We start from the raw sequence: 18,552 nt of genomic DNA on the forward strand, positions 1-18,552 counted from the left end.
TAGAATGAGGATTGAACCCACTTTCTCCCAAGCACTAGGCAAGCACTCTTCCATTGAGCCACAACCCCAGTCCCTATCCTCTGTATTCTTAGCCTTATGTCAGTTTATCAGTGTTGCTCATGTTTATGAAGAAGTTGATTTTGTAGACTGTGAATTTCCTGATTGTGGTTTCATCAACACCTTCTGTTACCTTCCTGTGGTTAATTTAGGTTTACATTACTCGTCTTTCTCTTGTTTTTTGAAGTGGTAATTTCAATGATTGCTCTTAGCTCTTCTTTTCTGAAATGTTCATTGGATGACTTAGATATCAATACAGCACCACCTCTGGTATTCTCTACGAATTTCCTATGATTGACTTTTACATTTTTTTTTCTTCAAAATGGTCACCTTTTCTCTTGAGTCACCTCTTTGTCCTGTGTCTGTTTAGAGTCTTTTGTTTCATGTCCTTTTCCCTGGAGGCTTTTTAGCTTCTTCTCATTTATTTTTGTTTTAGCTCTCATGTTCTTTGAGCATACATTTGATTTTAGTGGTGGTACACTTGTAGGGTGTGGTTTTTGTCTTGTGGAGAGTTGCTGTGACCCTGAGACGTCAGTGTGCTTCCTATTTGCTAGAAAGCCCATGAAGCCCTCCTGCCTGCATCATTGTCCTGACAGAGTTGGGCTGATGTCTCTGAGTGTAATTGAGTATGGTTCTGTGTCAGTGGCAAGAATATTTTCTTTTTGCCTGCTCCATCACTGTGCTGACATCATAGCATGCTTACAGATGTCCATAGTGGCCTGTTTCACACCCAGACTGTGTGGGATAGTTCAGAAATCTGGGCTCCAAACTTGTTGCTTTAGCACACTCTGGAAGAGCTCCTGCCTTAGGTTTGTTTGCACCACCATTCCTACAGGCAAGATGAATCTCTTTCACAACAGACAACCATTGCCCATGTGGCCCAACCTTGTTCAAAATGTCCTTGAGCAGAACATTGGTATGTGTCTCATGACTATACATTATGGTAGTGAACTGGACATTCATTGTTCTCATGAGACTTAGAAAAGTAGTGCCTGCTGGTAATTAAGAAGATTGTTTTGAGAGTTATAAAACTTTTCAAGGCTGTTGTTTGGACAAGGTGATATTTTTGGGTCATTGAGTTATTTCTAAGACATGTGCCATCTTTCACTTACCCCATTCTGGTTTGACGGTAACCAGAGGAAATTATAAAATTGTGTATTAATAAATAAATTAAATTAATCAAATAGAGAACGTGTGTTTTGGTCACTTAATAGTAAGCTAGTTGACTAAATTTGTTCTGGAGTAAAGCACCTGCAAACTTCTAGTTGTTCTCAGTGTAATCACAAAGGATGAGCTAAATCTCCAGTTAACTCATTGGGACAACCTGTGTGAAAGGTTGTCTAAATGTTGTCTATGAAGGAATCTCCTTAGTGACCCCATGCCCAGAGGATGTGGTTTGGGGCTGGTTCTAGGCATTTCTTTATGTATGGAACAATAGACTTTCAGAGGAAACAAGACATAAGTAAATTCCATCTTATCTATATTAACCTTGTAGGTACAGGGAGCCACTATAGTTGGCAGAATGTCTGTCAAATAGTTAGTTTCATGATTCCTGCAATTTCCTACACATCACCTTTCTTTTCTAAAGATAAGTACTATAGAAAGTGATTATATTAGCTGTATACCACACAGGACGTTTGTAGGACATGTAATAGAAGTGCAATCAATAAACAAGTTAGGAGAGATCTGGGAGCCTGCTTACTTCGTGTTAACTCACCAAAGGAAGGGTATAAATCACTATGATGTTTGCTTTCTGAGTAGTCAATTTCTAGTGATGGAATGGCTGTAAGAAATTGAGTGCAATAAGACTTGATGGACCAATCTCTGGAATTAATTTAGAGACCAGGGAATCATGTGAACATCATGCATGTTGAGTATAGATTTCTCATGCTGTCAATCTCTCTTGACCTCCACTATACATTTGGTGGGATATTTTAGATCTCAGTGGCCTTGGAGGATGTGGCTGTGAACTTCACCCAGGAGGAGTGGGCTTTGCTGGATCCTTCCCAGAAGAACCTTTACAGAGATGTGATGCTGGAAGTCCTCAGAAACCTGGCTTCTATAGGTAATAATGATGTTTTTAAAATTAATCAAATAGAGAATTCATGTTTATTTTGGTCATTTATGTAGAAGGTGAAAAGGGAATCAGTTGGTGAACTATTGCAGCATAAATGGCACCTGTGATTTGGCAAAACATTTCTAGCTCCTAAATATTCATAAAGATTGTTCTGTTCTCTCATCTTAGGAAACAAGTGGGAAGACAAGATCACTGAAGACCATATTGAGAACTCTGGGAGCAATCTAAGGTAACTGTACTCTCAAGAGAAATTCATGAGGGAATATGAGAACTGTCATATAATTTTTAAAGCAAACAAACTGAAAAAGTATGCATAATATGAAATGTATTTATTCTTATAATATTTTTTACCAGAAATATATACTTAGCTGTAACAAATATACAGTCTTTTCAAAGTATTTGACATGCAAAAAGAACTATGACATTGCATATGTGAATATCACTATTTGGATAATAGCCATAGAGAAGCAGTGTTGCAAAGGTTTGTTTCCTTTCAACCGCTTTATTTTAGGCAAGTTAAACAAATCAGAAAAAGTAGCCTTTACCGGATGTTTAGTAATGTAAGGATGTATAATTAATAGCAAATTGTGAATGAATCAAGCATTGATTATGTGCTGGTCAATTCTTCTTCAAAGAAGTCATATGGTAAACTTCAAAGGCACAATATATTGTGGAGAAACCTTCAAATCAATTCCAATTCTTAATTGAACAAAGAAAAATTTTAATAGAGTAAATCCATGTGACTTCATTGTATGTGTAAAAGACTTCATATGTCCTTCATTCCTTCATAGGCACATCACATCTCACTCTGGTCACAAATACAACAAGCATAAGGAATGTGAAGAGAAGCCATGTGAATTTAAAGAATATAAGAGATCTCTGGTTTCTCTCAGACGTGTTTACACACAAATGTTAATACAAACTGGAGATGGACCATATGAAAGTGTAGTATGTGGGAAAGTCTTCAGTTGTTCCAGTGACATTCAAAGACATGAAGATATTTATTCTGGCTGGAAACTTGATGAATGTCAACAATGTGTTGAAGCCATTTCTTCTCTCCCAGGTTTACAAAGACACATGAGAACACACAGTGGAGGTAAAACTTTTCAATGTGAGATATGTGGGAAAGCCTTTCATTTCTCCTCTTTATTTAGAAGACATGAAAGAAATCATTCTGGAGAGAAACTCTATGAATGTAAACAATGTGTTAAAACCTGTATTTCACACACAAGTCTTCAAAGGCACAAGATTACACACACAGGGAATGCACGTTTCAAATGTAAGGTATGTCGGAAAGACTTTGCTTATCCCAGTTTACTTAGAATACATCAGAGAACACATACTGGAGAGAAGCCCTATGAATGTAGGCAGTGTGGAAAAGCCTTTTGTACATCCAGTTCCCTTCAGATTCATGTAAGAATGCATAATGGAGAGAAGCCCTATGAATGTAAACAGTGTGGCAAAGCCTTTGCTAGATCCGGTGACCTTCACTCACATGAAAGAACTCATACTGGGCCTGGGGATGTGGCTCAAGCGGTAGCGCACTCGTCTCGCATGCGTGCGGCCCAGGTTCGATCCTCAGCACCACATACCAACAAAGATGTTGTGTCCGCCAAATACTAAAAATATAAATATTAATTTAAAAAAAAAAAGAACTCATACTGGAGAGAAGCCCTATGAATGTAAGCAGTGTGGCAAAGCCTTTGCTAGATCCAGTTCCCTTCAGATTCATGGAAGAATGCATACTGGAGAGAAGCCCTATGAATGTAAGCAGTGTGGAAAAGCCTTTGCTGGATCCGGTGACCTTCACAAACATGAAAGAACTCATACTGGAGAGAAGCCCTATGAATGTAAGCAGTGTGGCAAAGCCTTTGCTAGTTCCAGCAATCTTCAGAGTCATGGAAGAATGCATACTGGAGAGAAGCCTTATGAGTGTACGCAGTGTGGAAAAGGCTTCACTCAGTCCTCTGGCCTTAAGTCACATGAAAAAAATCACACTAGAGAAAAACTCTATGAATGTCAGTAGTGTGGAAAAGCCTTTGCTAGATCCTGTGACCTTAACAGACATGAAAGCACACATACTGGAGAGAAGCCCTATGAATGTAACCAGTGTGGAAAAGCTTTGCAAGTTCCTATAGCCTTCACAGACATGGAAGAATACATATTGGAGAGAAGCCCTATGAATGTGAATGTAAGCAGTGTGGCAAAGCCTTGGTTAGATTCAGTTACCTTCAGTCACATTAAAAAATTCATACTGGAGAGAAGCCCTATGAATGTAAGCAGTGTGGCAAATCCTTTGCTACACCCAGTTATCTTCAGATTCATGGAAGAACACATACTGGAGAGAAGCCCTATAAGTGCATGCAGTATGGAAAAGTCTTCACTCAGTATTCTGGCCTTCACTCACATGAAAAACTTCATACTGCATAGAAGCCCTATAAGAATAAGCTTTGTGGCAAAGCCTTTGCTACATCCAGTGACCTTCAAAGACATGGAAGAATACATACTGGAGAGAAGCTCTATAATTGTAAGCAATGTGGAAAACCTTTGTTACATCTGCTCAGCTTTGCTTACATAAAGGATCACTTCCTGCAGAGAGATTGGTTTCACTTATTAACGTGTAGTGAGTTTTCTGTAGAAAAATTATTTGAATGTGATATGTGGGAATTCAGTATTTCTTGTCATATTCAAAGAGAAGAAAGTTCTCACATGTCCAAATCAATGAATCAATCTCTCTATATATCTATCTCTAAATTGTATTGGGGTTTTAGTCTGAGGGTCCTCTATCACTGAGCCTCATCCATTTTACTTTTTTTTTTTAAATATTTATTTATTTATTTTTTGTTTTTTGGCGGACACAACATCTTTGTTGGTATATGGTGCTGAGGATCGAACCCGGGCCACACGCATGCCAGGCGAGCGCGCTACCGCTTGAGCCACATCCCCAGCCCCTTACTTTTTATTTTGAGACAGGGACTTATGGAGTTCCTTGGTGTCTTCAAGTTGTTGAGTCTGGTTTCACATTTGTGATCCTTTTGCCTCAGCTCCCCGAGACCCTGGGATTAAGGGCCTACACTACCACATATAAATGAATAATGATTTAAATTTAAACAATTTGGAAAAGCATTCCATTTTCCCTGGTGCCTTCAAAGCCATTTCACTCACAGTGGGACAAAAACCCTCGGAATGTGGAGGATTGGATACATCCTGTCAGCTTCCCACCTCAGCCCTGCTTTCCTTCTCATATATGAAAATACTCATGGAGAGAAGCCCTGAGAATGTGAGAAATATGGGAAGTCTTCAAATTTTCCCACTTTTTTCTAAGGACTGGGAAGATTCTTCTTGAAAGATTCATGTCAAAATGAATAAATTTTATGTAATTAAGAAATACAAAGGGCTCAGGTGTTTTAGTTTTGTTTCGTTGTATGAAAGGACTCACATTGTAGAAAATCCTGTGGATAAGCCATGTGGGGCAATATTCAGCTTTCACAGGTTCCTCCAAAGACATAAAAGGATTCACATCAGGGAAAACCCAAGTGCTCTTTAAACAATGTGGTAACAGTTTCATCTTTCCAGTTTCTTTTTGAGTATCATGGGAGAACCTGCTCTGAAGAAAAGCCTTGTATATAAAAATGTGGTGAGACCTTCAGTTGTTACAGTTTGTTTTAAACTTACTCATCAAACTTGAGGGAATTTTTTACTTTATTTTATTTTACTTGTCTTGGTACCAGGGATTCAGCTCAGAGACACTTAACCATTGAGCCACATCCCAGATCTTTTTTATTTTATTCCAAATATTTAGACATGGTGTCACTGAATTGCTTATATCCTCACTATGTTGCAGAGGTTGACTTTGAATCTGTGATTCCCTGCCTCAGCCTGCTTTTCCAGTGGAATTACAGTCATACAACTCCTTCAGCAAAAAACCTAATTTTTTTTTTTTTTTAGAAAACCACTCTAGGTTTGTAAAAAGGGTGTGGACTTTCATTTCTTTTTTGTCTATTCAGAGGTAATGAGAATGCACCCTGGAGTGGATGTAGGAATTGCGTCAGCATGAAGATGTGAAAGCAACATGTTTCTCCCAGTTAAATATCTCTTCTTGTTAGATTTAATTTTTCTCTCTATATTTGTTGATCTGTAGTCAACTCTCCCATATGATGACATAATCTTATATTTACTATGTGTGTGTGTGTGTGTGTGTGTGTGTGCACGCGCAAAATCTAATGTGTAGTATGATTTTGTACATAGAAGTATGTTATAGAATAGTACATGAGATTTCTAGTTAAAATGTATTAACCTGTATTGGCAGATTTTTAATTTTTTTTTTTAGAGTTTTCATCTCTCTTCTTCCCTTGAGTCCAATTTCTCTCATATTGCCCATTTTTTTCCACTAAAGACCTTAGCAAACAAATGATATTTTATGGGCTGGGGATGTGGCTCAAGCGGTAGCGCCCGCGCCTGGCATGCGTGCAGCTCGGGTTCCATCCTCAGCACCACATACCAACAAAGATTTTGTGTCCGCCGAGAACTAAAAAATAAATATTAAAAATTCTCTCTCTCAATCTCTCTCTCTCTCTCTCTCTCTCTCTCTCTCTCTCTCTTTAAAAAGAAAAAAACAAATGATATTTTCTGACTCTGGTCTCATAATTAAAAATAACTTTTTCCAGGTTTATGAATAATATGATATTTTCTGTCTCCTCGTATATCTTATGACTCTTATATATGTTGTGAAAAGATTAAAATGTGAGAAGTTTTAAATATAATTACCAGGGTCATAGAATTCAGGGCCAAAGAAAATAAACATTACTATTATAATTATAGTCGTCATCATCACCACCACCATATCTGATGTGCATAAGCCCTGATCCCATCCCTACCCCTTTTTATTTATTTTTAAATTTTGATTGAAGTATTTTTAAAATTCTTTCCAAGGGCCTCAGTATGTTGGTGAGGCTGGGTTTGAACTTGTGATTCTCATTCTATAGCCACTGGTTTTACAGATGTGCTATCATGCCTGGCTCCTTGATGTTTCTTGAGACTTTGATGTAAATCAATATATGCCTGGTTTTTGTAGAGTTTCCAAGTCTTAATTGATCCATAGGCGAGAATTCCTTTTTACTGTGTTTATGTATACTAATGCCCTTAAAGCTCTAAGATTCTACAATGATTCTGAGCATCAGAAAGACATTAATTCACAGCTTATATCCCAAATTTTTATATTTCCAGTTGGACTAAACTGAAGTCCATTTTGAAAAATTTTATTTTCTATAATTTTTGTTGAAAAGAGGGTGGGAGAATTGTTTTAATATTTAAGGGAAAAAACTATTCATTTGTATTAAGATCTTATGATAAAATGAAATGTAAGTAATCAATATGAGTATTACAGAAATTTTTTTAACAAATATTTTTTTGTTCCCTCTGTGCACCAGACACCAGATAATCAACTTTGCAGAGTCACAGAGACTATGGAACGTGCCCTGGTGCTCATGTGAGTGTTATCTAAAGCACCAAGTGAAACTACAAAAGCAAACACCTGAGAGGGCTGAGTTGTGCCACCCACACATGCACACCCATACCCACGTGCACACGCATGTACAGGATCAAGTCACCCTTTCTCTACATATTCTCCCTAGTGTAGTTCTTTCATCCTCTCTGTGTAATGCAACTATTGATTTCTTTGACTTTTCTCACAACATTGCTACCCACTATTTTTTTCTCAAAAATTAATTATTACATCATGTCTTCTCAACTTATTCTTTTGTGTCTTTCTAAAGTTTGCTTACACATTGTGTATGTGAGTTGAGGCCTGTGCACTCCAGCATTCTGGACAGATTGGCTAAATATCTCTTTTTTCCTCCTTTGCTCCCTTCTTTCCTTCAGATTTCACCCAGGAGTTCTCCACTACTGAACTTCCCCCCTAGCTCTTTTATTGTTATTTTTTGAGATGGGGTGACGCTGGCCTCAAACTTGTGGTCACCCTGCCTCAGCCTCCTAGATGCTGGGACCATAGAGATGTGACCCTTTGTGCCCTGCAACTGGCCTCTTTCTTTTCCTTGGTGCCTTATTGTCCTGTTGATGACTGTGGGACCACCACTCTGTCACTTGTGTTTGTTCTAAGTCTCATGTGTTGTGTTGTATGTAGGCACATTAAAGGGCATTATAAAAGTTGTAATTTGTATGTATTGTTAGGAGAGGCACCTTCTCAAAATATACTTTGCCGTGTACTTAATTGAGTTGCTTTCTATTTCTTCTCATTCCCTGGCACCAGGGACCCAATCTTGCCTTGTGCCTGCTAGACAGGTGCTCTAGCAGTGAGCACTTCCCTTTGCTCAGGTGGTGAGTTTGCTGCTGCTGTGTGTGTGGACCCACTGATGACCACGTCAGTAGATGCAGCGCTGCAGGTTTTCCTCCATGTTTTCATCTGGTCCCTTTCTTAAACATCTTTAACAGCAGGGAATTTTAACCACTGACATCCAATTTAGCTTTTATCACCATGATTAATACTTAGGTGGAATATGCCGGAAAACCCAGGCTGGACTTCTCTCTGTGTTCAGGGAACCTCAGTAGCCCTGGGAACATCGTGTGATGATTTTCTTCATACACAGCCTGTGATCAAAACTAGGTAAGGAGGGCCCCAGTCGAATGTCCTAATGTATTGATGCCCCCTTCTGCACCTAAGAATCTTAAGTAAGCTTCTCCAGAGACCCTCACCATAATGTTCTTTAAAACAAATATCAGAAAAAAGATTTGCAAAGAACTCAATATGCGTTAGAATGAATATGTAATTATATATGGGGCTGGGGATGTGGCTCAAGCGGTAGCGCGCTCGCCTGGCATGCGTGCGGCCCGGGTTCGATCCTCAGCACCACATACCAACAAAGATGTTGTGTCCTCCGAGAACTAAAAAATAAATTTTAAAATTCTCTCTCTCTCCCACTCTCTCCCTCTCTCTCACTCTTTCTTAAAAAAAAAAGATGTAATTGTATGACTGCTTCTTTTCTAGTAAAGCTTGGAAGACGTGAATAATCTCAAAAATGATTAAAAATTCACTTTCTTGAACAACCAAAAAAATTTTTATGTAGACTCCTACAAAAAATAAATAAATAAAAATGAATAAACCTCCACCCCCTCCCCACCCCGGGTGTAAAGATAATAAAATTCCAACATCAAGGTACAGAAAATCTTAGGTGATACCCTTCTGAGCCCTGCTGTCAATGACTCTGCTTCCTGAGTCTTCCCCAGGCATCCAGCCTCGTATGCCCCACATCACTAAGAGAGCCTCAACTGGCAAAAAATTTCACATGGTAGCCTGGAATTTTTCTTTTGACATTAACAGCAGGGTCTCTGATGGGATTCAGGAGTACTAGTTTCAAGGCTCTCAGACACTTTAGAGCTTCCTTACCAGCAGTCATGACCCATTTGAAGTCCACAGTGGGTGTAGGACCCTGGAGGTGGTCAGCCTTCATGAAGGCAATACCCCTCTTGACCCTACAGCCAGTAAATTTCCAGGGTCCATCTTTCCAGTGCTTGCCCTGTACTGCAAGGGGTTTTGCATGTTGATATAAACTTCTGGGTGTTCTTGCTGTGCTCTGCTGGGGTCATTGTGCCCAGGAGGCTTGGACATTGCTGGTCCTGGGGTCTATTAATGACTGTGGAGCAGGAGGCCCTTTTATGGATGCCCAGTTACTCCTGGGTCTGATGAACTTCCTGGGCCATGACCACCCAGTTGTGCCTGGATCCGCTCTTCACTGTCACCTTCTTCCCTGCACTGCCTGAGCTCAGAGTCCCCTCAGTTATCCATACTCACATTCCTCTTTCTTGATGGCCTTGGTGGGCACCAGGAAACACATCCCCTCTTAGCCTCATGGACTCCTGCCAGACCCCACTCTGCACAGGTCAACATGTTGTATGGTGCATGTTTGGCATCTCCTCCTGCTGTAGAGTCTTGGTACACTGGGCCCCAGGGTCAACCTGGTGTGTGCCACAGGGTGGACTACTCCCCCTGTCATATGGAACCCTGGTATACTCTGCCCACACCCTGGGTACCCTGCCAGTAGGAGAGAGGGCCTCCAGCAGAGAACCTGGGTTCTGATCTGCTGTGATAGTGTGATTTAAAGACCTCCATTGACCTGTCCTGTGCCCACCCAGGGGAAGACTGCAGGGCTCCCTGGATGTATTCTGCTCCCTGGAACATGCCCCCATTTAGAACTGTGTTTGTGTCATCTGTTACTTGCTGTGATTTATAATTTGTTTTTACTTGTAGTCTGAGGTAAACACAAATTTCATTCAGCCATAATTGAGTTGACCAAATGGGACAGCGGGTTGGAACAGATTTTTTTTTTCTTGGAGAGCATATTTCTTGATATTGTAAGTGCTGCTGAAATGAAGACTTCATGATTTGGAGGGAATATAAGAAAAGCGAAGCAAGTGAAAACATTGTGACATGGGCTTCTGGAAAGGTACTTTCAGCTGATTCAATGGATAAAAATGAAATTGGACCATTGATCTCAATTTGATGTATTTTTACATAAGAAAAAATATCTTTCCATTATTGAAACAAATTCATGATGGTTAAGGCTGCTTCCATGTGAGGTTTTATTAATATAAACAGACTCTGTTTATATTATGTTTACTGTTTTATTAATATAACGTTATAGATAGGTGTTACAATGTTAGAAGACTGGAACACAGGTAATAAAGCAGATGCTGTGGTGGCTTTTTTGACACTCAAGAAAACATATCTGATTTATGTGTCATTCATTATCTCTCTTCTCTCTTTTTCCAAAATTTTAAATCAGAATAATTATGTCCATCTCATGGTAGGTGAGTCATTGACAGTCCTACAGAAAAAGAAAATGATAGATATTATTGTAGTATTATTTGGTTGTAAATAGTGTGTTTTTACTTGCTAATAACTAAGTTACTGAAGCATCATAATACATGAGGTTATCAATCTGATCTTTTTTCAGGTTTATTTGAAATTATATTTAAAAATAATTTACTTTTCTCAATTTTTTTCTTTTACTAATTATCTAAATTCATACCAACATTAAATATCAATTGAGGCCCAGGTTTATTTATTCAGAGCCAAATGGGATTGACTATTATTGAGGAGGCAAGAAAGAAGTGGATTTTAAAGTCTAGTTATATTTCCATTGTTAAAGTCCACAACATACAGCCAGGAACAGTGGGGCACACCTGTGATCCTTCCTGCTCCAGAGGCTGAGACAGGAGTGTTGCAAATTTGAGGACAGCCTTAGCAACTTAGCTGGGCCTTATGCAACCTGGTGAGACTGCATCTCAAAATAAAATATAAAAATGACTGGGGATGTGGCTCAGTAATATAATATCTCTGGGTTTAATCTCAGGAGTACCAAACCAAAAAAAAAAAAAAAAAGAAGAAGAAGAAAAGAAAGAGAAAACAGAAAACTCCTAATTACCTTAAAGGTCACTGAGATCTAATTACCTTAAAGGTCACTGAGATCTAAAATATCCCACCAAATGTGTAGTGGAGGCCAGGAGAGATTGACAGCATGAGAAACCTATACTCAACATGCATGATATTCACATGATTCCAGGAGGAACCCTAAGGTAAAGGATGAACTTTGGCTTATCATAACATGTTGCTTCATCCATTCTCTTTGTCAAATAATATTCAACACTGGTTTAGTAACTAACAAACACCCTATACCAATGCAATATTTTCAAAACAGTGGAGACTATTGGCTGGAGAGAAGGGGTATTCCATACTATGAGTAATGATACATTTAATTGTCATCCTGATTGGATTAAGAGATACTGATGATTAATGAGATTCTGTGTGTGTCTACAAATGATTGGCATGTGGGATAGTAAATAAATTAAAATCCCTACATCAAAATTTATGAGGCACCACTGAGGTTTTCAACAATGTTGTTATTTGGTCAGGGGGAGCCAGGATTTATGAGGCACCACAAAGGTTTTAGAGAGGATTGTTGTCTGGCCAGGGAAAGCCAGGCATAGGTGAGTACAAGCCCTGGGCAGGGATTCCCAGCAAGGCAAGAAATTTAGTATAAATTGCAGTAATTTATACTAAAACAAAAATTAACTTTTCATAATTTTATGATGAGATGGCTCATAATATTAAGATTGAATTAGGCTGGGTTCATCAGAGATTTATACTCAAATCCATTACATTTATGCTCCCACCCACCTTCTTTGTACAACAATAAAAAGGAGTATGGGGACATAGCTCAGGCCTAATGTGGCCCTGCCATGGATTCAATGCCCAGAACAGAGTGGAGAACAAAGCCCCTGCAGTTGAGTTCTCATCCCCCAACTGGTATGTGGCCAGAATTCCACACTTTTGGGAATATGACTGTGCGTATGTTAGCCCCCCCCCCCATTGTCCATGGGTAATATTGGTAGGCAGAATGACTTTGGGTTACTGTGCAGGATGTGAAAGACTTATCCAAGTCCAAGTTAAGAGTAAAGAATACAATTGTATTTACTTTCCAGGAAGGGGTAGATACTGGAGCCAGAATGAGACAGGCAGTCAGTATAGACAGGAAAATGGAGTCAATTTTGAGTGAGTCTGGCAAGTTGCAGACTGTCCCCTGAGGGATAGAAATATTAATTCCTTCAGAGCCCTTGCTCCACCCTCATCAAGAATTTGCCCTTGCTCCATTCTGTTGCTAAGATATCCTGTCTCAGGAATTGCCCCTCCCTACAGAGAGCTATAAGGTTGTTAATGTGTCCTTGGCTGCTCCATCCTGCCCTTCCCCCTTCAGCCCCCCTGTTTGTCACCTTTCTGCCATCTCACCAAGCATGTCTGGGCCTAGTCACCAAGGCAGGAAGGAGAAAGATGAGGGGGAAAGGAATGGAGAACAAAGGAAGACCAGGACTCACAAAATAAAGATTGAACACCTCCCTTCTGGGAATACCAGGATGGCTCCCTTCTTCCTTCTGGGGAGAAGTCCATGTTCCTCATTTTTGAATAAACCCTGCTTTGTGTGCTTGCCTGGGCTTGCTTCTCTAATGTTCAAACTTCAACATGTGAGGGAGCAGAACTCCTCCCCAGTAACTAGCTGTATCAACGCCACAGGCCATATGGGCCCCAAGTGGGGTTTCATATGCAGGCTTTATGGGCCGAGCTGAGCAGGCTTATTGTTTCTTTCTGGTTTAACTATCAGTTGAAACCCAGGAAGCTGAGAGTCCTGGGTCAGCAGCTAGGGATATGGTGCTTTCCAGGCAGGAGCAGGTGGGCTTGTGGCTTTTCGTGAAAATGTTGGTGCCTCTGAACCACTGACATGGAAAGAACACAAAGGAAGGGATCCTACCTGAGACATCAATTCAGGTCAGCCTGTGCATGAAAAACCAGCCTCTACCTCAGAGCAAAGTCTGTACAAGGAGGGGGGTGGTGTGACCCTTGTCCTTACAAAGACCCACAGAGCACTCCTAGGCATATACTGACCCTCCCACCCTGCTGAGTTGTTTATCTGAAAATAACAGGAGAGATGTGCTGTGCTAGGTGTCCCTTACTTAGTCAGGCTAGGTGAAGACCCATAGCAACCTCCTAGCAGCCACCTATTAGCATGAGACAGGGAAAATACCTGGGATGCTGGATGACCCTCCCAGTAGTTTATGGAGGTTGATAACATGTTGGGAAACCCCAGAGCTCAGCAGGAACACCCTCTTGGCTTAAACCAATCAGTTCAAAGGAATCCCCCTCTTGTTCCAGCCAATCACCCCTACCCAATTGTTCCCACCAGTGAATGTGCTAATCATGTTTTCCAGTTGTTTTATAATTTCCCTGCGGTGTGTGATGATTTGCTAAGAGATGCTATAATGCATGTGAAGTCCCTGCCTTCCCAAAGAGTGCATAAAACTGCTGCAAACCCTGGGTTTGGGCCTCTCAGCTTCAACAGTTGCTGTGTGCACAAGGAGGACTGAGCTAGCTTACAATAAATACCTCTTTGCTGCTTACATGGATCTTGGCCTCTTGTGGTTTTTTGGGGGTTCTGAATTTGAGCATAACATGCAATGGGGTGAAGTGTGTCAAGGGGGCATGTGACCATGAGCTCACAGACATTTTATGAGACCCACAGATGCCTGAAGCCACAGATGACACCAAACCTACATACAGTTTGCTCTCTACACACATGCCTATGACTGACTGCCCTTTCTATAAAACCTGAGAGTCCTAGACAGCCCTGAAGAGAGGGCTAAGGACATGGTGCCCTGGTCTTCCTGGTGTAGCTCCACTGATCAAAGTTCCTTTCCTGCTTTTCATCATGACATTTTCTGTTTGGTTTTGGGGTAAACAGATGACCTGATGTGTGGAATCACCAGAGTGAGGTTGCTTCCTACAACTCCCCTAATAGTGGAATGTAGAACATGGACATTAAGCACAAAGCAGCCATTTTATTTCCAGTGCACATTGCTGCCTTAGAGGATTGACTCCACTTCCTTATTTTCCCCTGTTCTGCTGGGGACAGAACACTGGGCCAAATCACCAACACCAATTGCTTACTTTCTTAGCTCAGGCTATCTCCCCAAATGATCAGGGGGCAGAAGGTGAGGAGAATTACAGAAATAATTGTCAAACTTTTTTTTTTATTTTTAGATATCACACAAGTGTGATATATGTGACATCTTTAAATATTGTTTCAAAAATTTTGTGACTGTCTTGCTAAGTTGTCTGAGGTCACACCAAGTGATTCTCTGTATGTATATAGGTATCTTTTTCTTTGAGGTTCTGTGGTATATTCCCTGTGGGACTCGACCTCTGAGCTTGAACTCCAACCCTTTTATTTTATTTTCAGATAGGATTTTCCTGTTTGTGAAGCCAGGTTTAAAGAGAAGAGTCTATGTAGCTAGGTTAATGTGGTCCATTAGGAACCATAAAGAAAATGGAGTCTAATCTGAGCCTGGGAAAACCAGAACAACACCTGAGAAATTGAAATATTAATGTCCCATTGTTGTAGGGACAAATGAGGCAAGGCACCAAACATAGCAGGAAACACTTTTACTTGCCTGCAGCCAGGTTCAGAGGGTGCAGCCTTTGCTGTAATCAATCAATTCCCTGAACCCCAAGTTCAGGGAGTTTCAGAGTTTTATACCCAGCATGTAAGGGGAGGAGCTCAGAAGTTCACATAAAAGCAGCTTTTTCTTTCACTGTTCTGGGCAAGTTAACTCTTCAAGGACAACACCTGAGAAGGGGAGAGCTTCTTCTCCCCTTTCTTTCCTCCCCCTGCCAGCTGTTACCATGGAGCCCAATTGTAACTTATCTTAAAAAGTAGGCATCTCTGTGAAGCCCAGCTCAAGGCCAGAGACCTCCTTTGCACATTTCTTCAAAGTACTGTACTGGATGGCTTTGTGATGACTAGTAAGGGGGTGTCCAGCACCTGGAGTGCTGGTATCTTCTCGGTCAGTGGTCAAGTAAAACGGGTGACATGAAAATAGGAAGTTTATCTACAATGGACTCTTTTGGTGACAGTCCTAAAATCAGCCATGGGGAAGAGGGCTTTTCTGTGGAGAAAGGGGGTGCCACTTCACCATGACCCTGGGCAGGTGCTAAATAAGGGTTAATGAAGTAGCTCCCAGTAAAACAGGGAGATGCTAATCAACCCCACCTAGGCTGTTCCTGCCCTGGTTTCTCCTCCCTGCCCCACCAGTCCACCAGTTTCCCACCCTTTGTTCTTTCACTTGCAGCCCCCATCACATGCACAATAAACAGAAATAAAGGACAGGAATGTGGGAGGACAAAAGGTGACATTAGATGTAAAAGAGAGAAGACTTCTGTTTTCCAAGGATTTCTCCTTTCCAGTCCCCTTCTTCCTGGGGGTGGGGGCGAATCTTTTCTGCTCTCCCTTAATTAAGCCTTCCACTTTCCACTCTCCACGTGCTTCTCTGTGTTATACTTCAGCATTTGGGGAAGCAAGGACCCGTCACAGTAAACACAGTTAACAGTGTAGATCCTGACCTGAACCTTGGGCTCCTCCTGCCTCAGCCTCCTTAAGTAACTTTTTAAAAATTGTTCTTTGTTTCTGTGGTGGAGTTCACACCCAGGGCATCCCCCATGCTGGGAAAGCAGTCTTCCAGAGCCATAGCTCAATCCCATCCTTACCAAGTTCCAAGCAAAGGCTTCTAATTTGGGATATTTTTCCAACCCAGCAAAGACACTCCACCTGAAAAGGACTGGGACCAAGGATCTGTCACTCTAGGGAATCTTAGGAAGTGATTGGATAACATTAGCTGTCAGTTATAAGGCAGAGGTGTTCCTGGAGGAGGCCCATTAGTGTTTCTGGGGTGGAACTGTCCAATCAGATTCGTGAACAGAGGGGAAGGGCGGGCTTTGGAAATCTCGAGGGCTTTTCTTCGTCACCAACTCCGCTCTTCCTTCCTGGGCCCCATGTGCTCTGCCCTGAAGGCCTAGGTGATTCTGAGCATCCGTGTCCCGGAGATCTCTGGTGCTCAGGGGTTCCTCAAGAGAACACCAGGTCCCCAAGGAAGACAAAAATGGTGAGTATGTGAGGAGGGCTGAAGGTACATGGTCAGCACCTGCCTTGGGGCCCCGCAAACCAAATGAGCTCCAGAGCCTGGCGGAGTCCCCTCTGGAGGTTGCCCTGGGTCTTTGTCCCCTGGTCCTGGGGGTTGGGCTGGATGGTAGAAACTTGAAGTCACCTCCCTGGCGACTGACCCAAAGCCTCTATCCCCTGGTCCCACCGGGTGAGCTGGGTGTTTTGTGCCTGAAATTGGTGCAGAGGGTGCGGCCTAGTCCTCCATGGTGTTTGTCTCTGGGCTTCTGCTCCCTGGGCCTGAGAGGTGGGTTGGTCCCTGAGGTCAGCTCAGAGCAGGAGGCCCAATTCTCGCTGGCAGGTGGCCCTGGGCTCCATGCTGTGGTTTCCATTGTTGAATGGGCTGCTCAGGTCTCCAGCTTCCCCTCCCCTCCCCTCCCCTCCCCTCCCCTCCCCTCCCTGCTGCTGGCCTGCACCCACTCTTCCAAATGTGTAGGAAGCCGGATCCCAAATCCACTTTCCTTTTCCCTGTTCAGAGTCTCTGAAGGCTGCTGTAGGTCCTTCATTTGCAGTTGCCTGCTGCGTTCTAAAATGCCATCTTCCTCTCCACTTCCCATCACTCTCAAATATATTTTTTTCCTGTGTTTCAAATGAACAGACTCTATTCACTTTCACTTTTCCTTTAGTGAAGTATTGCAAGGAATATTTTCTTTTTATATTGGGGATCAAAACTAGAGAAGGTTTATCAGTTAAATCCTCAGGACACCCCCCCCCCAGTTTTTTAAAAAGAGATCATATACCACTTGTTTTGGCCACAGTCCTCCAGTTTATGATCATCCTGCCTCAGCTTCCTGAGTCCCTGGGATTACAGGCATGTGCCACTATCTCTGGCAAGCATAAGCTTTTTTTTTTTTTTATTTTGGCAGACACAACATCTTTGTTTGTATGTGGTGCTGAGGATTGAACCCTGGCCGCACGCATGCCAGGCGAGCATGCTACCTCTTGAGCCACATCCCTAGCCCATAACCTTTTTTTTCTGTTTCTGAATATCATCCTTTAGGGGAAATAATAGTAACTTGACACATCTTGTGTTCTGGTAAAATAGCTGCTTTCAATGAAATAAGGCAGTGCATTATTCATACTAGGGATATTGAATCTTTAGCTACATCCTCAGCTCTTTTTTGTATGTTTGTTTGTTTGTTTTTGGTAGAAGGTATTTTTTTCTTGACTTTTATTACTTTTACATGACAGTAAAATGCATTTTGACACATCATATGTAAATAGAGTGTAACTTCTCCTTTTTCTGGTTGTACCTAATGTCCATTCACATGGGTCATGTAGTCAAATAGGATAATAATGTCTGATTTATTCTCTTGTCATTCATCTCCAGCCCTTTTAAAATTTATTTTCAGACAGGATCCTCCTGTCTCAGCTTCTGGAGCTGTTGGAATTAAAGGCACTGGCCACCATACCTGAGGAAAATAGTTTACTTTGACCCAAATATTAATGACCATCCTCAGGAACATGGATTCACCTTATCCTGATTGATGTATGTGTCCCATTCTGGAAGAAATTACATCTTTTCTAATAACAGGGATTGAACCCAGAGAAACTTAATCACTGAACCACATCAGCAACCATTTTTATATTTTATTTTGAGACATGATCTCAGTACATTCCTTAGGGCTTCACTAAGTTGCTGAGGCTGGCTTTGAATTTAGCAGTCCTCCTGACCCAATCTCTCAAGCTGCTGGGATTATAGTTGTGCCCCACTGTGCATGCCTGACAAGAACATTTGAAAAGGAAGTTATGCATGAATACATTAACCAAGTGCATTGGTAGGATCATCAGATGGGTGGCTACAGTAAAAAAGGGGAAATTTCTTCTGTAGATCCGTTATTACATTGTTAGCTTTGGAAG

General features: G+C 41.4%; 1 protein-coding gene and 1 pseudogene across 1 annotated transcript in view; both read left to right on the forward strand.

Moving 5' to 3' along the window:
- LOC144251032 (uncharacterized) overlaps positions 1-2,036 on the forward strand; it is a 41,071-nt gene extending 39,035 nt beyond the window's left edge. The window contains exon 7 of the mRNA XM_077794158.1: positions 1,996-2,036. The gene's annotated coding sequence lies outside the window, so the exon portion shown is untranslated. The remainder of the gene's footprint in view (positions 1-1,995) is intronic.
- On the forward strand, positions 898-4,564 carry LOC144251132 (uncharacterized; annotated as a pseudogene).
- The last annotated feature ends 13,988 nt before the right edge of the window (positions 4,565-18,552 follow it).

Source organism: Urocitellus parryii, chromosome Y, assembly GCF_045843805.1.
Source record: "Urocitellus parryii isolate mUroPar1 chromosome Y, mUroPar1.hap1, whole genome shotgun sequence".
NCBI lineage: Eukaryota > Metazoa > Chordata > Mammalia > Rodentia > Sciuridae > Urocitellus > Urocitellus parryii.